Consider the following 25,013-nt stretch of genomic DNA (forward strand, 5'->3'; position numbering starts at 1 on the left):
GAGCTGTGGTCACAGTGATACAGGGTTCCCCCCATTCAAGGCTGGATAGTTTTCCTAAGCCTGGCCAATTTCATGAAGGAAACACTCTGACCTTTTGCCCAGGGCTGGAGAGACTGCATTCATTCATTTATTAATACACTCAGTGACTTTGAAAAGGTGTTTTTCCACCTACCAAGTCCTGGCTAAAGTGTGATATATACTCCTAAACCCACTGGAGGGATTTCTGACTTGGGTCTCCCCCTTTGCCAGATGTTCTGGTGCTTTTTACTCCTTCTGTATTCCTTTCAGTCTAATAAAATCCTATCTTACCACTGATCTGTGGTCCACGGGTTCATTCTTCAAATCCCTGAGACCAAGGACCTATTGAGGAAGAAATTCCGGTGACATATTTTGGGGGCGTCGTCCAGGATTGAAGGTTTGTGGTAAGCAATGGGACCACCCACGTCTACACTCTATCTTGTTTTTCTCTATAATCATGATAATGGAGATAATAATTTGGGTGCTCATCACAACGCTACTGCTGACCTCCAGGTCATGGGTGAGAGGCTATTGGGGAGTATTTTCTAATTCACTTTGGCTCCAGAAGAAGCCATAGGGAATGTTAGGAGGCTTCTGAGCCTGTTCTGTCTCTACCCCTTTTCTCTGGTTGAGAGCTGAGCAAAACAGAAGTAATGCCCAGAGGTCCTGGGGTCCCCAGCAATGGTTCTGACCCTCGGGCACTGGAGGGCCTTCTGAAAAATGTGCTCTCCCAGCTCTTCTACTATCTTCTCTTCTCTTTCATGGTCCCAAGCTTTTTGTATTTATCTCTATAAATCCCTGCCACTTTCTCTCTCTCTCCTTTGCATGCTTCGTTTTAGTGTTGGTAAAGGTTTGCTTTATATATTTAGTTAAGCTTGTACTGGCTCTTTCTGGCATTTTCAGATATCATAAGCATGCTTCACAAAGGTTCTTTTCATTGCCTTTCACTGCAAAATTTAATTCAACTGGCTTTTTGTGTGTTTGAGGAAAAAAACTGAGGTTTTTTTTTTTTTTTTTTTTTTTTTGAGACATAGTCTTAAGCTGTCACCCTGGGTAAAGTGCTATGGCATCATAGCTCACAGCAACCTCAAACTCTGGGGCATAAGATCTTCTCTTGCCTCAGCCTCCCAAGTAGGTGGGACTACAGGTGCCTGCCACAATGCCCAGCTATTTTTGTTGTTGTTGTTGTTGTTGTTGCAGTTGTCATTGTAGTTTAGGTGGCGCAGGCTGGGTTCGAACCCACAAGCCTCGGTGTATGTGGCCAATGCCCTACCCACCGAACAGAGACCTAGAAGTTAGCTCCAAACAGAGGGCAAAATAATTCTCCTACCTGGCTTCTCTGGGCAATCAGGAACCTAGGCAACCCCCGAGGTAAGACTGGCCCTAAATCCAAAGCTACAGTTCATTCTCTAAAAGAAAAAAGGGAAAGAAAGAAAATCTTTAAAAATGAAGAAAGGCAAAGAAAATGACCCTGGATATTTGATTTTTTTTCTGGCCTATTGTAAATGGAAGGGTTCAAAGTCATTCCAGGTTTCTCTGAGACTTGGGCTAGTTGTAGCTGGTTCTAATGCAAATATTTTAGAATGTCTCTCAACCCTGAGTTTAATTATTGTTTCTTTGCTAACTTTGGGGAAGAAAGGAGGTTGGAAAACATAGCATTAAAGACCTGCTCATAATAAAAACCTATTTTCCTTTATTACTGGGAATTTAGAAAAAGCTTGTAAAAATTATAAAGGGTTACACATGCAAGTACCTCACAGTCATTTTCTCCAGGGTAGGGCTCATCCCCACTTTGATTGACATGTATATACTCAATGGCAGGTACAGAAAGGGGCAGAACTTGCATCAGGTGGGATCATACTCCCCAATACCTGATTTCTCAATTACTTGCCAACAAGTAATAAAAACAGGAGAACCAGCAGGTACCAAAGCACTATATTGGTAATTGTGGCTAAATCCAGACAAGCACAAGGGCTGAGGAGGCTACTCTTCTCAGGGATTCTTTGCCAAGCATTGGAAAGATGCTTCCTTTTCTTTGGCTGGAAGGCTTTCTGGGTTGATCAGAGGACGCTTTGACAACCCAGAACACAGCGAGTGAGATTGATTAAGATGCTGGACATTTGTTCTTTCCCACAGATGGGTAATGTTCTCTATCTAAGAGAATTTCCAGGTAACATGTTCTCTTGCCGAGAGAACTGGCATCGGGTGGGGCCCCTATGGCTCCCAGGTACCTGATATTTTAGCCTGTACTGCCAAAACACCCTCCTGGACTGTATTCTGAAGCACTGAAGCATGTCTGATCCCCAGATGCCGAAGAAAGAATGTGTTGTTTTCTTCTGCACCCAGGCCTGGCCTCAGTATCAACTCTACAATGGTGAATAGTAACCACCAGAGGGTACTCTAAAATTATGGTAAACAAGAAGGGAAGTGGTCTAAAGTGTCCTATGTACAAACTTTCTTTTTTCTCAGAGACAACCCCCAACTGTGTAAAACCTGTCAGATAGATTTAGCTCTCCTGGCTGTAGTAACTTCCCCAAATGGCCAGGGATTCCAGACAGAGATGCTGTCTAGTTCAAACCTGCCATCCTCATCTCCTGCACCTTCCTTGATGCCTTTAGAAAACCCCAAGAAACAATCTGTGTTTTTCAGAAACCACAGAAGAATGTGGTTTCTTCTGGTCCTTTTGGGACCCCTGGTAAACAACCATATTCTTCTTTGTGTCCCTTAGTAGGCTGTAGGTGGTGAGAAGGGAAATGTGCAAGTATTCACTCCATTTTCTCTAGCAGATTTAAAACAAATTAAAGTTGATTTAGTGAAATTTTTGGATGACCCAAATAGGTACACAGATGTTCTCCAAGGGTTAAGACAAAGCTTTGACCTCTCTTGGAGAGATGTAATGCTACTACTAGATCAAACTTTAACTTTAAATGAGAAAAATGAAATCCAAGATAAAGCCAAAAAGTGGGATGATTTGTGGTTCATGTCCAATACTGAAATTGTCCCCTGAGGAAAGGGACAATTTCCCCACGGGGAAGATAGGCGGTTCCCTTTGAGGATCTTGAATAGGACCCTGAGAAACAAGGTAACTAGTGGTATAAACATTTTCTAACATGCATCCTGGAAGGTTTAAATCAATCAAGAAAAAGCCTATGAATTATTCTAAGTCGTCTACTATTTACCAGGAGTAAAGTGAAAATCTCTCAGCTTTTCCTTAGCAGCTTAGGGAGGCGATGAGAAAACACACCCAGTTGACATCGACTCTTTTAAATTATTTTTAAAAGATAAATTCATCATACAGGTGGCCCCAGACATTCGAAGAAAACTCCAAAAATTGACTCTAGGCCCAGATCATAACCTGGAGTATCTTCTTAAAATGCCCACAGGGGCCTTAAAGAAAGATGGAGACTTTACCTCTTTCATGTTTACACGGATGGAGCTGGAACATATTCTTCTTAGTAAAGTATCTCAAGAATGGAAGAAAAAGTACCCAATGTACTCAGCCCTACTATGAAACTAATTTAGGGTTTTCACATGAAAGCTATAACCCAGTTACAACCTAAGAATAGGGGGAAGGAGGAAAGGGAGGGGAGGGAGGGGGCAGGTGGGTAGAGGAAAGGGGATTGGTGGGATTACACCAGCGGTGCATCTTACAAGGGTATATGTGAAACTTGGTAAATGTGGAATGTAAGTGGTTACTGTACTCTTAGCACAGTAACTGAGAGAATGCCAGGAAGGCTATGTTAACTAGTGTGATGAAATTGTGTCAAACGATCTGTGAAGCCCCATGATCATATCAATGTACACAGCTATGATTTAATAAATAAATAAATAAATGCCCACAGTGGTCTTTTATAATTGAGATCAGGAAAAAGAGGAGAAAAAAGAGAGAAGGAGTTAAAAAAAAAAAAAAAGAAAAGAATAACAGCTCTAGTAATGGCATTCCGATAAAGGGGAACCATTCAGGGCAGCGAGAAGCCAGAGGAGCTAAGGACAAGTGCTTCCAATGTGGTGAGACTGGCCACTTCAGGAGAGATTGGCCCTGGGAGCACTACCTGTCAGACAAGCCACTGTGCCCTGTACAGAATGCAAGAGTGACCACTGGAGGGCAGCCTGTCCCCAGAGGTGAAGGCCTCTTGGGAAAGTGACCCCATTGGCCCCCAAACTGGTCTCTTCCTCTTCCTGGCCTGGGGCAATTCCTCATGGCTCCAGCTTGTGTCAACTCCCATCAAGACCCCCGGTCTGCCTCATAGTGGAGGGTCAAGAGACAGAATTCCTTCTGAACAACCTTTGCTTCTTCTGGAGCAACCTTTTCTATATTCTTCTCTAACCCTTGTCTTCTGTCCCCCAAATCTGTAACTATACAGGGAGTGTTTGGAAAGCTGGCTACCAATTTCATCTCTTAGCCTTTAAGCTGCAATTGGGGTGACTGGCTATTCTCTCACCCCTTCCTAATAATGCCTGAAAGTCCTGCTCCTCTTTTGGGGAGGGACATACTAACTAAAGTAGGAACAACCATTTATATGAATATAGGATAAGAACCTATACTATGCCTTCCCTTATTAGAGAAAAATTAACCCAGAAGTATGGGCTACCAAGGGACAGGTGGGAAGAGCAAGATATGCTCAACTAGTCCAAATTAAATTTAAAAATCCCACCATCTATCCCACTCAGAAACAATACCCTTTTGCTGGGTATAGTGGCTCACGCCTATAATCCTAGCACTCTGGAAGGCTGAGGCGGGTGGATTGCCTGAGCTCACAGGTTCAAGACCAGCCTGAGCCAGAGCAACATCCCTGTCTTTAAAAATAGCCAGGTGTTGTGCCGGGTGCCTGTAGTCCCAGCTACTTGGGAGGCTGAGGCAAGAGGATTGTTTAAGCCTAAAAGTTTAAGGTTGCCATGAGCTGTGACACTACAGCACTCTATCAAGAGAGACAAAGTGAGACTCTGTCTCCAAACAAACAAACAAACAATACCCTCTAAAAGCAGAAGCTAAGAATGGGCTAATACCCATAATACAAAAATCTATAAAACAACAGAAATTAATACCTTGCAGTAGTCCATGTAAAACTCTTATTCTAGGAGTACCAAAGTCAGTTGGAACTTGGAGACTAGTACAAGACCTCTGCATTATAAATGAAGCAGTCATTCCTCTCCATCCTATAGTTCCCAATTTGTATATTTTATTTTCTCAAACCCCTGAAAAAGCTACCAGTCCTAGACTTAAAAGATGCCTTTTTCTGCATTCCTCTTCATGAGAATTCCCAATACCTTTTTGCTTTTGAAGACCCCTCTGATTCCAACACCCAGCTCACATGGATTGTGTTACCCCAGGAATTTAGGGACAGCTCTCACTCACTTGGACAAGCCTTAGCCCAGACTTGAGTCATTTATCATATCCCACAGTAACTCTTATTCAGTATGTAGATTACATTCTTTTGAGAGTGCCAGATGCAGAAGAATGCCACAAAGCTACCCAACCTCTATTAAACTTTCTAGCTGATTGTGGGTACAAAGTTTGCAATGTTAAAACCCAACTATATGTGCCTGAAGTGCACTATTTGGGTCTCCAACTTTCACAGGGGAAGAGAGCCTTGAGCAAAGAAAGAATAGAATCAATATTGGCTCACCCTAAACCTCAAACTCTCAGACAGCTTCAAGGCTTCTAGAAATTACAGGCTTTTGCAGACTCTGGATTCCTGGATATAGTGAAGTAGCTAGACCACTCTATTCTTTAATTAAATTGCTCAAAAGGAAGGCCTGGTAACTCTAGAATGGGAACCGGAGGCAGATAAGGCATTGCAACAGCTGAAAAACACTCTTTCACGGACTGGAATTGCCCTAGGAGTCATGACCCAACATCGGGGTCCGATTTTGCAGCCTGTAGCTTATCTTAGTAAAGAAATTGACACCATGGCCATGGGATGGCCATACTGTCTGCGAGTTATAGCAGCTATAGCCTTCTTAACCCCAGAAGCAATTAAACTAACTTTGGGAAGAGACCTAATTATTTGTGCTTCTCATTACCTTATTGGACTTTTAAATTCAGAAGGCAATCTTTGGCTATCAGATAACCACCTTCTTAAATATCAAGCCTAATTACTCGAAGGGTCAGTGCTACAATTATGCACCTGTGCAACTTTGAATCCTGCCACTTTCCTTCCTGAGTGCAGTGAGGAAATAGGGCACAATTGCCAACAAATTATAGCATAAACCTAGGCAGCTAGAGAAGACTTATAAGAATCCCCCCTACCTAATCCTGACATGGTTTTATATACAGATGGATGTTCTTCCATAGCACAAGGGTCTTCAGGAACCAGTGTGTAATTAGCTGAGCTAATAGCCTTAACTCGTGCTTTAGAAATTGGGAGAGACAAACGAGTCTCAGTGACTCAAAATATGCTTTCCTCATGTTACATGCCCATGCTGCCATGTGGAAGGAAAGACAATACCTAACTTCTAATGACTCCTCTATAAAATAAAATATAAATATAATACCTAACTTCTAATATAATATAATATAAATATAATACCTAACTTCTAATGACTCCCCTATAAAATAGACTGGTTATTACAAGTTGTTCATGCTCCACAAGAGGTAGCAGTTATTCATTGTAAGGACACCAAAAAAACCATAGATGATATCTCTGAAGGTAACCAACTTGCTGATAAAGAAACTAAAGCAGCACCACAGAAGGGAATAATCGCCCTTGTGGTACCCCTCATTTGGGAATCATGCACCTCAATATACCCAAAAAGAAAAGGAATGGGCTTTGTCCAGAGACTATTCACTACTTCCTGCAGGCTGACTACAAAATAGAAGTGGACTTTTGTTATTACCTGCCACAAGCCAATGGAAAATACTTAAAACTGGCGGCACTTTGTGGCTCAAGGAGTAGGGTGCCAGCCCTATATACCAGGGGTGGCGGGTTCAAGCCCAGCCCCAGCCAAAACTGCAAATAAATAAATAAATAAATAAGGAAAATACTTAAAACTTTACATCGGTCTTTTCATTTGGGCACTGAAAGTACCTATCAAATGGCTAAAGCTCTCTTTAATGGAAAAAACTTACTTAAAACTATAAAACAGAAAATAAGGACTTGTGATGTAAGTCAGAAAAACAATCCTTCAAATCACCAAGTAGCTCCTACAGGGATACAAAAACAATGTAAATATCCTGGTAAAGATTGGCAAATGGGTTTCACTCACCTCCCTAAAGTACATGGTATACAATATTTGCTGGTATTTGTGGATACTTTTACTAACTGGGGTGAAGCATTCCTTTATAGAACAGAAAAGGCCCAGGAAGTTGTAAAGGCTTAGTACAGGAGATTATCCCCAGGTTTGCAAAGTGATAACGGGCCTGTCTTCAAAGCAGCTGTTACACAGGGACTATCTAAAGTCCTGGGCATAAAATATCATCTACACTGCTCTTGGAGGCCACAATCCTCTGGGAAGGTAGAAAAAATGAATGATAAAATCAAAGGACAGTTACGAAAGCTAACTCTAAAGACTCATCTCCCTTGGACTAAATCGCTTTCCATTCTTATCCTTAGAATAAGAAATGTACCTCAGAAACTTGGTTGTAGCCCATTTGAATTATTATATGGAAGGCCCTTTTTAACTAACAATTTATTATAAGATCAAGAAACTACAGAATTAGTAAACATATTACTTCTTACCTAATTTCAGCAAATCCTTAAGAACCTCCCGAATACATCTTCACATTCAACACTAAATGAGCTTTTCTCTCCTGGAGATCTAGTCATAATCAAAACTCTTTCCCCCAATTTACCTTCCGTGACCCCAACTTGGGAAGGTCCCTTTTCTGTTATTGTCTTCTTCTACAGCTGTTAAAGTTATGGGAATCGATTCCTGGATATATCATTCATGAGTGAAATCCTGGAACCCACCACCTTCTATAGAAGCAGACCGTGAATCAACCACAGCCCACCTACACTTGTGAGCCTAAAGAAAATTTGAAGTTGTTATTTAGATGACAGCAAGGAAAGTGTTCACGTAGTTTTCTTTTAATATCATTGACTTTGTTATTTCCAACCTGACACTGCTGATATTGTAATTTACCCCCTCTTCTTACTGTTCTCCCCTTACCTTTTAATGTGCTAATCAGATTTGTGTCTTCCAGAAATGGCATCGTCAGACCACAAACAGTAAAGATGGTTCCAGTCCAAGCCCAATTCTAATACGGACCCCTGGATCACCCTCCTTCCAGAGAAACCCTAACTGTCCCCTTCTATCATTGCCAGGTCCAGCAGGAAGCAGTTAAATTGAGTCATCGTCCTTTTTCCCCTAACAGCAGTTAGAGTTTCTATTCAGAGAGGGAGGATTGATGTAGGGTTCCCCCATTCAAGGCTGGATAGGGGACACCAGTTTTCCTGGGCCTGGGCAATTTCATAAAAGAAACACCCTGACCTTTTGCCCAGGGCTGGAGAGACTGCATTCATTCATTCATTCATTCATTCATAAATAGGCACATAGAAAAAAAAGAGAGAGAGAGACAAAAATATGCAGATAAGACTTTGAAAAGGTGTTTTTATACCTACTGAGTCCTGGCTAACGTGTGATATATACTCCTAAATAAAAGACCCATAGGAGGGATTCCTAACTTGGGTCTCCCCCTTGGCAAGAAGCTCTGATGCTTTTTTACTTCTTCTGTATTCTTTTCTGTCTAATAAAAATCCTATCTTACCACTGATCAGTGGTCTGTGGGTTCATTCTTCAAATCCCCGAGACCAAGTACCTATCGAAGAAGAAATTCCGGCAACAACAGCAGAGGCTCAAGATGTGAAGCACCTCACACAGAACCAGCCTGGCACTGCCTGGAGAGGAGGCATGGTGGGTGCAGACCAAGGGCTGAGCCATGCTTCCCTGCAGATCTCCACTTCCAGGCAAAGCTAACAAGTTAACTCATTTCTTAGCTCAGAGCTTTTATTTAGCTCTGATTGGTGATCCAAGGGGGAATTACAAGATTTACAGTATTTCAGTTCGTTAATTTTAATTTGGGCTAGAATCAAAACAGAAGCCTTTATTTAACCAATCAGTTTGGAATCAGATGGTCGAGATAAAACAATGGGCTCTCTGTCCTCTTTGGTCAGTGCCTACCACTAACATTCAGAGTTTAATCTGCGATGCTGCTGCCAGGGCTGTGGCAAAGACAAGGGCCCTCCTTGTCTTCACGTCCAGCTCCTATTCTGGGACATCTTTCATGGCTCCCTGTCTATATTTCATTTCATTTTGCCTCTCTTATTTTTACAGGGTCATTTTCTCAATTACTACAATTTTTTTGGAAATATATTCTAATTCCCCCAAATGTCACAAAACCTAAGGTATATGAGCTGGAACACTTTTAGGTTACTAAAATTTTACACAAAACTATAATTTCAAGCAAATATTATCTCAAGGTTGGCTAGACAACCTGGTCAGCTCACACACACTGTCCCCCCATGCCTTGGCATGCCTTCCTTCATGCAACAGTGAGAATGTAGCTTTAAAGGATTAGTCCGATACAACACAGTATATTTATTGAAAAGCAAGCTGAATATTCCTTAATATGCATGTTACAATGTAAGTTACTGTGTCCATTGACCTTTATTTTCCAGGTTTCCTTTTTTTTTTTCCTTTTCTTTTTTACTAAGGAGCCACAGTGGACATGGTCACTCGCCTACTAGCAGGTCACCTATGAAGTAGAGGGGAATTCTCATGAGTAAAAAGAGAGTTCAGAATTGGTTTGTAGGCTCTGAGAACAGAAGCACTGGTCTCCTGTGAGTGCTGTATCTGGACATGGCACATACACCCGCTGTGCCACAGGCTGAGGGGACACCCAGGACCCAAACACTACACCCAGCAGCAACAACCCTTGGTACTGTACCTTCTTTCCTAATTGCTGGGAAGCATTTCCTTCCCGGCTTACCCAGTATTTGTGAGGAAGGGCTTCCTATTGCTCTGGCCACACATTAGCCACTGGCTTTAGTTCCCACCCTCTTTTCTTCTCAAACTCTTCAAACTGCTTTCTCACAAGGTCTCTCTTTCCAGCCAAACTGGTTTACTCCATTTTTCAAACTGCTTCATACTTCCTCCCCTTGGGATTTGTGGCCTACCAGTCCACCGTGGTCCTTGTGGGGACCCCACCATGGTCTGGTCCAGGTGGGGAGGGCAACAGTGAGATGAGGCAGATGTGAGACCTCTGAGAAGGCAGAAACAACACTATTTTCTGATGGGGGTTGTGAAGCTGAATATGGAAGACAGGGAGCTGTCAAGGAAGACTGCAGTGGGGGATGAACCCGGCTACTGAGCTGGGGACATGGTGGGCAGCAGCAGGGAAAAGCAGCAGTGAGCGAGTTTTAGGGCAAATCAAGAACACCTTTTGGGTTGTTAAGTTTGAGAGAACTTACAGAAAACCAAATAAAGAGCAGTAAGAAGTTGGGTATGTAAGTCTGGGGTTTGGATATGTAAGTCTGAGTTTGAGGACTGAGATATAAAATTGGAGGACAAGTGCCTTTAAACATGGTGGTTGGCTTTACATAACATGTTTTCACCCCAAGACTGACTGATGGTGGATAAGGGAGCAATGTCTGAGGACCAAGGCTGTCCAACATTTATAGGGAGGAGAATTCAGTGAAGGAGGTAAAAAGGAAGCTGCCATGAGGTGGGAGGAAAACCAGGGAGCAGGTAAGACAGAAGCCAGTTCAACGAAGTGCTCCAAGGATGGAGTGAAGGGAACTGCAGAAAGAGGACTGAGGGCCGACTGTGGGAGACCCAGAGCTGGGTCAGGGACTCGTAGGCACAAAAGCCTAAAAAGTAGGTTCAAATGAGAATGTGACTACATGACACTGCTGAAAGAAATCAAAGCCCTAGATAAGTAGATGTGCCATGTGCACAGATTAAAGGCTAAATACTGTTAATTGTCTGTTTTATGCTATTAGAGCGATAGATTTAGCATAATCCCAATATAATCTCTCCAAGCTTTTCTGTACAAATTGAGAAGCTCATCCTAAAATGTGTATAGAAATGAGAAGGACTTAGAATATCCAAAGCAATCATAAAAAATATAACCAAAGTTGGAGAACCTACAGCACTAACTTGGAGCTTCACGGTTAGTCTATAGGAATCAAGGCAGCGTGAGCTGGTGCAGGACCAACAAACAGAGCAAGGAGACAGGACAGAGAGCTCAGGAACAGACCACACTTACGTGGTTGCTGGAATTTCACAAAGGTGACAGAGAAACCCAAAATAGAGAATGAAAAGGCTTTTAACAAAGATATTAAAACAACTAAATACATGGTAAAAATAAATAAATCTCAACCCTGAACTTATACACAAAATTGAGATGAATCATAGACATACATGTAAATCTAAAACTATAAAGCTTTTAGATATATTACAGAAAGCAATAAACATAAAAGGAAAAGTTAGACTTAATGTTAAAAATTTCTGCTGACCTGAACAAAGTATCTCACACTAAGATGTGTAATCCTAGCACATTGGGAGGCCAAGGTGGGAGGAGTGCTTGATGCCAGGAGTTTGAGACCTGCCTGAGCAAGAGCAAGATCCCACCTCTACAAAAAATAGAAAAACTAGCCAGGTGTTGTGGTAGGTGCCTATAGTCTCAGTTACTCAGGAGGCTGAGGCAGGAGGATCACTTGTGCCCAGCAGCTTGAAGTTGCTGTGACCTATGATGATGCCACTGCACTACAACCCAAACAAGACACTGTCTCAAAAACAAAAAAAGAATTCACTCACCCAAAGACATCATTAGGAAAATGAGTAGGTAAGTCATAGCCTGGGAGAAAATATATGCAAATTATATACCTGACAAAGGACTGATATCTAGGATATGTCATGAATGCCTGCAATTCACTAAAAACAACCAAGAGATTTGACTGAACAGTTCGCAAAGGCCCACAGACTAGTGATCAGGAAACAGCACATGAAAACATGTTCAGTGTTACTGTTCATGAGGGAAATTAAAATAAAAACAAAGTGAGATACTTCTACATAACCCCCAGGACGGGTAAATACTAAAAAGACTGTCAGACTCAAATTCTGGCACAGCTACAGCACAAGCCCAACACTACACTGTTGGTCAGAGTGTAAAACTACAACTGGTTTTTAGAAAGCTTCAATGGTTTCTTATAAAACAAAGCATGCCCTATGACCCAGTAATTTCATTCCTAAGTATCTGCCCAAGATAAAAGAAAACATCCACAAAAAGACTTTTCATGGAAAGTTAATTTTTAATAGCCAAAAACTGGAAACCACCCAGGTATCCATCAACAGAAAACTGCTATGCAGCTGCCCAGTGGGGTGGTGCTCAGCTGCGGGAAGGGAAGGATCAGGTCACCAGAACACATGATGTGAATGAGTCTCAAAGACACTGTGCTGCGTAAAAGAAGCCTGCACAAAGGAGGCCACACTGTATGATTCAGCTTTAAAAAGCTTCTGGAAAGGCAACAATAATATGTGTTGGGGAAATGCCTCTGGCAGGGCATGGGAGTGGCCTGGACATTGCCTAGGAAACCACTGAGGAACTTTGGGTGGGGTGATCATGTCCAGCACCTTGACTAGGGCCTGGGTGGCAGAAAAGACATGCATTTGTCATAATTTGATAAGATTTGTGCTTTTCTATGTGTATAAATTTTACTCCAAAAGAGAACTAGAGAACTATAAACGAATACTGAACTAAACTAATAACTGCTCACTGAAATGTTCAGGAGCGTGCTGATGCCTGCAGCTTACTTTAAATGAATCTAAAACAAAAAATGGAAGGATGAAAAGGATAGAGTGGTGGACAGATGACAAAAAATGTGTCCAAGAAATAAAGCAAAACATTAGTTATAGAGTCTAGGTGGTGGTTGTGGGCGTTCACTTTGAAATTCTTTCAACCTCCCCGTATGCTGAAAATGTTCCTAACAGCTGGGAAGGTGGAAAGGAACGGGATACAGTGAGAACAGATGATGTATTCAAAGAAGAACAGAGGTATGAGGCAAATCTAGGAGGAGATAAAAGATAGGGGCCCATTTTTAAAGAAGGAAGATATGGAATGTCCGAGAAAAGGAAATAATTCAATGAAAGGGAAGCTTTAATAAAGCTAGTGGACATCCCTGAGGATGCAGAGTTCTAAACCGGCAGGGTGCAGATGGGGATGGGGAGGACCTCCACTAGGGTACACACCATTCATCTGCCACAAGGAGCGGGGGTTGTGGGCAGAGGAGGGGTGGACGTGGGAGGACTCAGTAGTGGGGAGACGAGGTCATTTTCTGGATTGCTTCTAGTTTCTGAGGGAAATAAGGAGCAAGATTTGTAGCAAAGAGTCTGGAAAGGGACGTTGGAGGTTTGAAGAAAGAGGCAAAGTTATGAAATTGTCACCTGCGAGAGTGGGAGGACAAGTGTGCTGTGGAATGCGGCAGGGTTGCCAGAGAGCACCAGCGTCAGTGGACGGTGTGGGAGGTAAGCTGCTCACCAACTTACTGTCATCAGAACTGTTATGCCCGCCCAGTTCTGATTTTAGACAGGGGTGGGTTTTGCAGGAGAGTAGGCTAGAGAGAGGAGAGGCAAGCACAGGGACCTCAGTGGACCACAAGGGCCAAGTGAGTAAAGGGAGACTCCATGGGGCACTGATGGACAGTAAAAAGCTGGCTGAGACAAAGGATTGCAGGCAAAATTGTTGATGTAAGGATATTAGAAGAAGAAAGAGAAAAGTTAGTGGATGGTGGAGATGGGAGTTGAATCAGATGTCTGACCCCGAGTCCACCCTCTTAACTGTGATGCTAGCCAGCATTTTCAGCACTTCTACCCTTTTCTGTGTTATAATTCTCTGTGTTAGGTCAATTTGGGTACTAATTTGGTCTTTCTAAGACCCAAGGGCATTAATTGTCTCATGTTCCTAAAAATAATTTCTATAGAAGTGATATTTTTTTTTTCATGGAACAGGAAATACAAGACACGAAGAGCTGGTGTGATTTTTCAAATATTTTTCAAATTGGCCACAAGAGAAAGTTTATCCTGTGTCTCAGCACATCTCTTTATATCTTATACTTCTCCCTCCTAAAGGGAACATGTTGCTAGTTGGAGCAAAAGAAATACCACATTTGGAGGACCTCAGAAAAACTAGACTTAAAGTATTATTTCAAGAGAATTTATTTTAAAAGATTAAGTGCTGAGTCACCTCACTGTTAGAAAGGAAAAGAAAGACACCAGCACTCTTTCAGGCATCCAGAATTTTAGAAGTCTAATCAGATAGTTAATGATTTTAAGGTACAGTATTTTCGGTGGCATTTAAATACTCAAAGAAAAGCATGGACTCCCTAGCCCAGCCTTCCACCGTCAAAAGTCAATGTCCCCCACTGTTCACCACCACACATGCCACATCCCACATGAGTACCCCTCCTCCTCCTAAAGAGAAGACCCACTTGTCTCACCCTAGAGCTTTTATTCTTGCTACTCCCTAGTTACTCCCTCACCCACTTCCCCCTGTCTGTCAGCAGAAACCACAATCTGTGTCATCAACGTCCTCTTTTCAGTCAAACTCCACCTCAGACACAGATGCCAAGCCAGTGACTACTCACCTCTAGGGCTACCTGTCACATGTAAGACATCTATCACTTTGCGTCTGGTTTCACAGATACTACCTACCCACAGAAGGTCTGCCCCTGGACATAATCATCTAGTATTTGAATCCAAAACTGCATGTGATTTGACTTTTCCTGGGTAACTCACACAGTGCCTGGCATATCATAGTGAGTAAACCACTACTGACAATACAGATATGTATTTTAGAGTGACTCACAAGGAAAAGTTAAATGCAATGCCAGGTGCTTTTATGCTAAGCTCAGTTTTGTGTCTAATACTAAGTTAACTCCTGTAAAAATCCAGATTTTATGATTGTGGGATATTGACAAATTATCTTTCAAAACACTTATTCCAATTTAAATACTTATCCTAATGTTGGAAGACAGTCTAGACCAGCGGTTCTCAACCTTTCTAATGCCACGACCCTTTAATACAGTTCCTCATGTTGTAGTGACCCCCTCCACCATAAAATTATTTTTGTCACTAATTCATGTGTGCAAAAATATGTTTTTCAAAAATATGTGTTTTCTGATGGTCTTAAGCGACTCCTGTGAAAGGGGCCGCGACCCACAGGTTGAGAACTGCTTTTCTAGACCCTAGCAATTATGTTCATATCTGACTTCCACAGCAGTACTGTCCAGCAGAATACAGGATGGAATATTTGCTGGTAGCCATATGAAAAAGTAAAAGGAAATAGGTGAAAAACATTTTAATGACATTTTATTTGACCTAATGCATCCAAAATACTATGTAATTTCAATATGTGATCTATATAAAAACTATTAATGTGATATTTTACATATCTGTTGTACCATGTCTTAGAAATCCAGCATGCATTTTATACTCAAAGCACATTTCATTTTGTACTGGCCACATTTCAACTCCCCAGTAGCCACCTGTGGTAGTGGACACTGGACTGGACAGCACAGATAGATCTACAAAGTCTTTAAGGGTGAGGCTACTTCTTTTTTTAACACTACACTATCCATGATAATTTACCCATTAAATGAAATTAAATGCAACTAGCATATAAAAACAGAAGTATAAAAGCACTAAACACAGTGTTCACCATATAGAAAGGCTTCAGTAACTGCCAGCTTCTTTTCCTTTACATGGAGCAGGCACTCAATGGATGTTTCTGGGATTAAGTTGGAAACAGAGCTTTAGGATTAAGACTAACAGACTCCCTTTATCCTGCTCTGTTTGCTCCAAGCAGCCTTGTGACCTGAATGTAGTTTTATAGCAGATGTTCCTGATAGGAGAATATTTTCCCACCAATAAATTATCCCAGACTATTTGGAAATAATAATTCCTCAGGACAAATAAACTATTTTCCTGATCTTCAACAATCCCCCATGAATTTGATTTTAAGCAAATGAATAGGCTTCATTCATCATTGGCTGAATTAAGAAAAGTAAATTTCTGGGGCAGCGCCTGTGGCTCAGTGGGCAGGATTCCAGCCCCATATACTGAAGGTGGGGGTTTCAAATCCAGCCCTGGCCTAACTGCAACAAAAAAGTAGCTGGGCGTTATGGCGGGTGCCTGTAGTCCCATCTACTTGGGAGGCTGAGGCAAGGGAATCTCCTAAGCCCAGGAGTTGGAGGTTGCTGTGAGCTGTGTGACGCCACCGCACTCTACCGAGAGTGATAAAGTGAGACTCTGTCTGCACAAAAAAAAAAAAGAAAAGTAAATTTCTGAGTCTACAAAGCCAAGGAAAAGACCCAGAAAATCTGTCTTTTGGAACCATGTGGAAACGGCGGGACAGACCGGTTCTGCACTGTAGAATCCTAGAATAGATGTCCAGAGTCGGACATCAATGCATCAGGCACGCCGTCCAAGCAGTCACTCACACATCCAAATCAGAATTACTTAGATTTGAATTATTCTATTCTCAGGGCATTGCAAGGGTAAATTAGCAACACTAGAAATACTTGAACATAACTGAATATAATTTGAGGATTAAAACAGCATTTCAGAATTTCTTATGCCTCAAAGCAACATTATAGTCATAGATGTATACAGGAAGGCACAATAAGATTTGTCATCTCAGGCTGAGGCAAGATATTTGCTTAAGGCCAGGAGTTTGAGGCTGCTGTGAGCTGTGACGCCATAGCACTCTACCCAGGGTGACATACTGAGACTTTGTCTCCAAAAACAAAAAAAAAGGATTTGTCATCTAAGCTCCCATGTTGCTTGAGCTTCTGTGTGGTTCAATTACTCAAATTACAAATCAACAAGTCTTTAATATAACAAAATATCTCACCCTGACAAAACATCAACTTGAATAGGTAACATGAGAATTCTACCAATTTTTATCTCATGTAAATACTGGCCTATCACACACATCTTTCAATGAGATGCCTTGTAGTTATGCCTTGTGCAACTAACTCCCTTCAATGACAGGTTATCATTGCTTTAAACCTTCCAGAGTCTATCCACTCGTTTCCTGTTAGGTTCCATGTGCATTCACTCAGTTCTTTCACTGAGCTCATCAATTAAAGAAACTTTACCAAGTAACCCAGTGCCCATCTCTCCAGCAGATACTAGGCACCAGCACAAAACAGAGCATGAAGTACACACGGTCCCTGCCTGTAGAAGCTCATAGACCAAGTCTCTTGTCAGTCACTGCCCATTCTATTCTGCTTGTCCCCCTCTGGCTTGCTCTGACATCTCTGAGGCTGCATGCCTGTAAGAGGGACCTGCTCACAGGGAGCTGGCTGAGGGTTCACTGCATCCATAGGACATGGTCACCTGTCCTCAACATAGGCCTGCTTTCTGGGTTAGTTACTGGACCAGACTATAGGCCCTGAGTATTTTCCCACTTCTTCAAGATCAAATTCCTTTCCCTTGGCAATTTCTTCAGTTCTTTCCACTAAATACATACCTGGGTGCCCCCAAGTGGCTGATACTGCTCTTACACAGCAAGAGCCAGTTGAACAGGTTATAAAAAGTACAGCACCCAAGAGAAACCTCATGACCACATTACTGACCTAAGAGAAAATGTTATTTGTGCATCGGGAAAGGAACCTAAAATGTATTTACATATGTTTTAACTCATTTAGATGTCTCCATCCCCAGAAAATAAAATTAAGGCCATTTCCCTTGTTAATGTTTGTCTGTGGTCTGTGTGTGTTTTGGCGGAAGGTGGACCAAACCAGGGAGGCTGGTGTACGTTAAAGGTCAGAAACTTCTTATGGGGTTACAAGTATGTGATCCCTAGATTCTCATTTGGGAAAAAAAAATATTTTTTCCCTAATAATTTATCGATATTAAGATAATACTTCCAAAAAAAATAAAAGAAAAAAATTTTAAGAAACCATAATGATTGTCATCCTAAAGAACAAAATAGACTTTTGTGCTTATGAGTGTGGCTGCATTTTCCAAAAGAAAAGGCACAAAAGATGAGTGTGCAGGCCTGTGAACCAATGATGAGAGACAGGATTTTCAGTTTATCAACTGCTGAGAAAATCAGGCCAGGTTCAGAAGGTAACAGCATCCCAGAGGCGGGATGGATGAACTCCCCAGAGCTCAAGATTCTCGCATCATTCAGTGTCTCAACAAACCAAGCGGTCCATCTCTGGCTTCCTAACAGACTACTTCTCTATCTTCACAGAACAAACCCAAACCAACAGACTACACAGCAGCAACAACAACAAAAACATAAAATGACAAAAAGAACAAAACAAACAGGCTGGGTGCGCGTAGCTCAGTGGTTAGGGTGCTGGCCACAAGCCCAGGCCAGCTAAAACAAAAAAACTAGCTGGGCGTTGTGGCAGGCACCTATAGTTCCAGCTACTAGGGAGGCTGAGGCAAGAGAATTGCTTTAGCCCAAGAGTTTGAGGTTGCTGTGAGCTGTGATGCCACGGCCCTCTCTCAAGGGTGACATAGTGAGACTCTGTCGCCTCCACAAAAAAACAAACTTTTGTTACACATTCATTGAATTATCCTAAAAACTTTTCATGTCTCCTGAACACTAACCCAGGAAAGTACTATCAAGATGATGACAAAACTTAAAGAGTTGAGATGCATCTGCCTGTGGTTCCCACACTTACAAAAACACATCACTGCCATGGATGGCTTAAGAAGACAAAGACGAGCATTACTAAGTCTGTTGATATGTAGCACTTCAAATGCCAACTCTAATGATTTGTGTGAGCTTGAATTCTCTGCTAGCATTAGAGGGTTGGTTTGAATGTGTTTATTGAAACTGTTTATTTGAATTTTATTCCTCTCCTCCAATATATGCTAAATACCTCCCCAACTCCTGACAGGCACTGGGGATTCAAGAGTGAACAAGGCAAACACTCTCCTCAAAAAACTGGGAAACTCCTAGAGAAGGCAGTCTGCAGGGCCAAACCCACAAAAGGACACCGTGCACACACAGAGCTGTGCAAACATGGAGGCGACAGAGATGGTTCGGCATGCAGGGTAACAGCAGTCAGGGCAGATACACCAAGGCGCTGGGTGTTTCTAGCCATAGCAGATAGGGAAGAAAGCGCCCTACTCAGACCCACAAGCAGGAAAGCACATGGCATGTCTGTCACTGATAAGTCCTGCAGAGATTCAGAGGCAGAGATTGAAGTGTGTCTGCATATTGGGAGGCTGGAAAATTGCATGTCAGCCACAAGGGGGGCCTCATACCATCGGAGGTAGTTTTAGATCCATTCTCAGGTGATGGGAAGTATAGAAGAATTTAAGCTGCTGTTGTTGACGCAACCTAATCTGTGTTTCAGAACAAACCTGGAGGTACAGAATCAGCAACGTCCCCAAGATAAGAGCCCACTGGGGTGGTGGCCACAGTGGGAACAGGAAGAAGGCACAGAGGAAAGGTTTAGTAACCAGCTGAGGGAGGGGGAGGCCAAAGGTCACACTTCCTACTTAAGCAAGGAGGTGCTGGGCAGCTGTCAGGGAGGTGGGTACGTGGCACGGTGTCAACCTCAAGGGGACAGAGTAGGATGCAGAGAGGCCAGGGGGAACACTGAGACCAGGGGAGGCTAATTCAGAGGCCAGGAGAGATCTTCCTGGGGCAGTTTCAAGAGGAGAGAGAAGGGAGGAAGAAAGCTCTAGTACACACCAGGGGGCCACAACCTCAAGCTGCTTTTAAACAGGCTGGCCTGGCCGCAGAGGAGGGCTGGGTGTTGGGCCACGCTGGGGCATTCTGCAAGCTGACGGGAACTATTCAAAAGTGGTTAAATGGCTTCATGTCTAAAAGTGGGAGGATCCCACAGGAAGTCCCATAAAAGAAAAAAGAACATATAGAAGAACCTTCCAGCAGTCTGAGACAGATGAGAGACAGGGCAGATGGAAGCCTCTGGAGTCCAAGGCAAGCTGAGCAAGTTCCCTCCTGTGGCTTGTTTCCCTGGAGAGGAAAGAGGCAAGATTGAAAGAGAGGGATGAAGGCAGGGAGGGCAGAGGTGGAAGTTCCTGTGCTGCTTTCTGTGTGCTAGATACTTTCCTAAACTCTGCAAATATGAAAAAGGGGAAAGGGAGGGGAGGGAGGGGGGAGAGAGGGGGAAGGAGGGGGATTAATGGGATTACACCTGCGGTGCATCTTACAAGGGTATATGTGAATCCTAGTAAATGTGGAATGTAAAGGTCTTAGCAAAATAACTAAGAAAATGCTACAAAAGCTATGTTAACTAATGTGATGAAAATGTGTCAAACGATCTATGAACCAAGTGTATGGTGCCCCACGATCATACTAATGTACGCAGCTATGGTTTAATAAAAATAAATAAATAAATTAAATTAAATTAAAAAAAAAAAAAAGAAAATGAACAGACAGTCCCTCTGCTCCCTTGAAGCTTACATTCTAATTGAGGTCCTAATGAAGGCTGAAAAGCACCCATTTTACATTGGGCCAATGAGGAGATTCCCTGCTATTTTCAGCCTCATACCAAGGTTTAGGAACAGGAAAGGTAAGACGGATTCAAACTTCTGTCTGCTGTTTTGTGATGAAAAACCAGACTCATCCAATATCCTCCAACACCCAAAGATCTGAAGTACTAATTCGGAAAATTAATTACTACTTACATAAGAGGACCATATAAACAGAAGTCTATAATTTGCACCTTTTTTAGAGCCATACTTCATGCGTGCCACAAATCTTTATTAGCACTTAGCACATGCCAGACCTTGTAGCAAACACGGCAGCTGGGAGAGCAGCAGAGGAGACAGAACACCTGCTCTCGTGGGTCTCATTAACAGGGCTTGTGGGAGACGGAAGCTGCAATAACAAAACACACAGATATATAATATATCAGAGCTCAGAAAAAACAGAAAGCGGAGCAAAATGATGGAGTGGGACAGGAAGCTATCTCAGATACATGGGCAGAGAAGGCCCCTACAACAGGTGACGGTGAAGCAGAGATATGGGGGTCCTGCAGGTGGAAACCAGACTGCCTCTAGAGCCCCCAGTTCACTGCCCACTGTGCTGAGGTGCCCTTCACTGCACTTCATAGACGCCTCATCTACTTCCAGAGCTTAGCTATTTCCCGTTATTTTGCTTTAAGACCAACCCCCTGGAGAACCCAGTCTGTCATGCAGTGTTCAGAGATGTTCTCAGAATGTCACTTCCAATGCAGACATTTCCCTCCATGCGGTGTAGGCTGGCTCCTGGGGGCTTCATGCCTCCGAGTGAGGCCAAAATGCTTTGCCTACCTCCTCACCAACCTGAGCACATGGTTTCTGAGAAAGTCTCACATGACTTGGGGCTGCCAGTGTCTGGCATCAATAGGTTCAGTAAAAACTTGCTGAACAAATGAATAAAAGCCCCAATTGTGAATTACATCTCAAGAAAGAATATACTTCAGTGTGGTAGAAAATCCTGTAATAAAGGCCCTATATGTATCCTCCTCACAAAATTAAGGCCAAATGTTTCAATTTTACCCTTACCAAAAGTCACCAATTTCTGTTTTCAAATGAATTTTGAGACAATAGGATTGAGTTTTTCAAATTCTTCACTTGTCTTATACAACATCCATATAAATACTTAATATAAAAGAATATAGTAGGCCTATAATTAGACAGTGGTGATCAATTTTGTGGCTACACTAAAAACCACTGACTTATACACTCTAAAAATGGTAAACTTTATGGTATGTGAATTATATTTCAATAATCTGTAATTTTTTTATAAAAAGAATACAAATAACTCTTTCAATAAAAGAGTAATAAGGATTTAAGAGTCATCAGTAAAAACATATTAAAAACTATTATTGGTTTATAAAGAAAGAAAAAGTCCACTAGTATTTCTGTACCCAGAAAACAAAACAGTTACTGATGAGAGGGGAAGTTGTGCTGTTAAAAACTTGGCCATCTTCCCATTTAGTTTGAGAAGCAGATGCTAAGTGCTGTTAACTGCGATGAGTTCACAGTGGCTATTGATCCTCAAAACTCTTCACTTACACAATGAAAACACCAGAAATAGTCTTAACTATCTATGATAAATGAAAAAGGAGAACAAAGCAGAAAAATAATTAAAATGCACAATTAATACCAGATCCACATTTTAGCCAATAATGATACCATCATCCACCTCCTGCCAGACACTGCTGATTAGAATGAAGAAATACCAGCTGATTCGTTACGTCTCTCTCGACATGGCAACTCGGCAATTGTATGTGATGTGCCCATTAGGGTGGGCTGAACTGCACTGCCCTGAATGCCCTTGCTCCTGTGTTTCTAGTTAGGGTCAGCTACAAGGGCTGTTTCTCTTGAGAGCTGGAGCAAAGAAGGCTGGCTGCACACACACCCCATTTCCTAGTTATTTAATCAACTGCTAATCTACCACAACTGTGCCAGGATTCTACAGGTCTAAGGTATCTCATCAGTTGGCCTTAATTAGTCTACAGAGTGATTACCCTGAGTAGGACTGTTGCAATCAGCTGGCAGGCCTTTAAGGGAGAGTGTGCTCCCTCCCTGAATGAAGTAACCATACCTGCAGTGAGTTGTGGCAAGGTGACAAGCTCTGGCCTGTGAGATCTAAGTGGTAATGTTGGGCTTCTGAGGCAGGTCCCACAACAGGAGGTGGCCGCCATCCTCTTCCACCCTCCATGCCCTGCCTGCAATGTGACCATGACATGGGAGCTCCTGCAGCCACCCCAGGCTAGGGCCACACCCTGAAGATGGCAGACAGGCTGGGAGTTCCTGAGGCCACAATGCCAGGTCTCAACTGACTTCCAACTGCTACCTAAGAAATAAACCCATTATCTGGGGTCTCTCATATTTTAGCAAAAGTCCTAACAAGTAGAAGACCTGTTCTATTTCCTTATTCCCTCAGGAGTAGACTTCTACATCTAAGTTGCTATATTATCTGGAATAGCTATATTTAATTTCACTGATTTGTGCGTGGGAACACATTAACTTTTTAAAAGTTTTTACAGGAGGCTGAAGCAGGTGAATTGCTTGAGCTCAAGAGTTCAAGACCAACTTGAGCAAGAGCAAGACCGTCTCTACTAAAAAGAGAAAAACCAGCTGGGCATTGTGATGGGCACCTGTAGTCTCAGTTACTCAGGAGGCTGAGGCAGGAGGATCACTTGAGCCCAAGAGTCTGAGGTTGCTGTGAGCTGTAATAATGCCACAGCACTCTACCCAGGGCAAAAAGAGTGAGACTCTGTCTCAAAAAAATAATAAAATAACATATTGGAGGAGACAAACAGCCCACTCTGATCCCACTCTGATCCCACCCAAAAGCCCACTCTGATTCCCCATCCTTCTATGCTTTGGCAAAAGAGTAAGAGAAAAGTTTTCACAGTCCGCAATAAATGCCTTCAGAAAGCCACAAACTTTAATTCCCATGGAATAGAATTTCATACAACAAACCTGTGGTTACATCCAAATCCACTTACTCGATAGATTTGTGCTATAAAATAAAGTCCAATCTTAGGCTGTCTTTTCATGGTGGAGTCATCTAATTTTATACAAATCAACACCCCTTGAACATGGCTGGGGTATATTTTTGCTGAATGCAAACTGCGTGGTCATTTTAAAGCCTATAATTCAGCTCAGCAGCGCTGGGCTCTCTGGAGGCTTGTGAGCCACCACCCTGAGCAGCACACATTCTGGCAGTGACCTCTCCCACCTGCGTCCCGTTGTGTCTCTGCGTCACAGTGAAAAACTGCCTGACACACCAGGCAGCTGACAGTGTGTGGAAAAAGGCAAAAAGAAGTGATTCACAGGGAAAACACAACAGGAAATATAAAACCGGAAAGAATAGACACTTCCCACACCTTCACCTTCAAGTATATCCCTTTCAGCACACTGACTATAGGAGGCTGGGTCAAAGGACTGACAAAGTGTAAAGGCCTCAGGTGTCTTTCTCAGCCTCATCATTCATGATAGCGAAAAGTCTTTAACTTCATTTTTCAGAGGGAGGGAAGGAGGTGAGGTTAACATAATCATAACCCTGAATAGATAACCTTGGAAACTGTGAGCACAAACACAGAGGGTCAGACACTCACAGTACAACCTGCAGTCCAAAGCTGTGCCTTAGCTCCTTGGTTTGTGCCATTTCCTTCCTTTCAGACCTTCCTGAACATTTCTCTGTGTCTGCTTCTGGGTTCCTTTTCCCAGAATCATGTCTTAGACACTGGTGTCCCCTGAGGCTCTGTCCTCTGCCTTGTCTACCTGTCCACTGAATGTCTTATTCTACCCTCACCCCTGGGGAGGGATGTCCCGTATCCACTCATCGACTCTGCTACTCCCAGTCCCATCATTCCTTACTCTTCTTTCTCCCGAGTGCCCAGTAACCTTCTCACCTGTCCCAAGGTGCCCCAGCATGGTCAAGCAACCATAGGTCAGCCATGGATGTCAGAGTTCAGGAAACCTATTAGAATCTATTAGCTATGTGCACTTTATGCTAAACAGCATTGTGTATTTTATTATTCTTTGTAAATTGTGTGTTATACATTTTTATATCAGTAAAATAGGCATATATATGTACATGCACACACATATGCACATATATGTGTACTCATGTGTGCATACACCCATGAACACTCATGCTCACACACGCACGCACACCCACACACTTTCCTGGAGAACTGGCTGCTACACACTTACCAGCACACCATCATCCCAATGTAACTGATTAGAGGTGCCATTGTTTAAAGCCCTTCACTAGCTGCCTATGCCTGCCTTCTTTTACTTACTACTTCAAACCCTCCCAAACTCACCTCTCCTCCCTGTATTGTTATGCAACCAGCTGCAGGCAGCTTCAGCCAGCCGCAGGTAGCTTCATACAGCAACACCTGACAGACCTCTTCCCCTCCAGCTCCTCTGTTGCTGCCTCCTGTGTCGCCCACCCGTGGGACCTACCAGGTGGTTACACACGTGCAACCTGGAAGTAGGGCCACCTTTAATCAATGGGGGACAAGAAACATGGATAAAAGCTTCCTCTTCTTTCTCCA

General features: G+C 42.7%; 1 protein-coding gene across 4 annotated transcripts in view; it reads right to left on the bottom strand.

The window, feature by feature from the left end:
• The window catches only part of PLD1 (phospholipase D1), a 354,936-nt gene that overhangs the window by 301,869 nt on the left and 28,054 nt on the right, over window positions 1–25,013 (bottom strand). For 3 of the 4 annotated variants that reach the window (XM_053572730.1, XM_053572729.1, XM_053572726.1), the window contains exon 2: window positions 1,349–1,427. The exons of the other annotated variant lie outside the window; for it this stretch is intronic. The gene's annotated coding sequence lies outside the window, so the exon portion shown is untranslated. The remainder of the gene's footprint in view (window positions 1–1,348; window positions 1,428–25,013) is intronic. 4 annotated transcript variants of the gene reach the window in all.

This window comes from Nycticebus coucang, chromosome 20 (assembly GCF_027406575.1).
Source record: "Nycticebus coucang isolate mNycCou1 chromosome 20, mNycCou1.pri, whole genome shotgun sequence".
NCBI classification, from domain to species: Eukaryota; Metazoa; Chordata; class Mammalia; order Primates; family Lorisidae; genus Nycticebus; species Nycticebus coucang.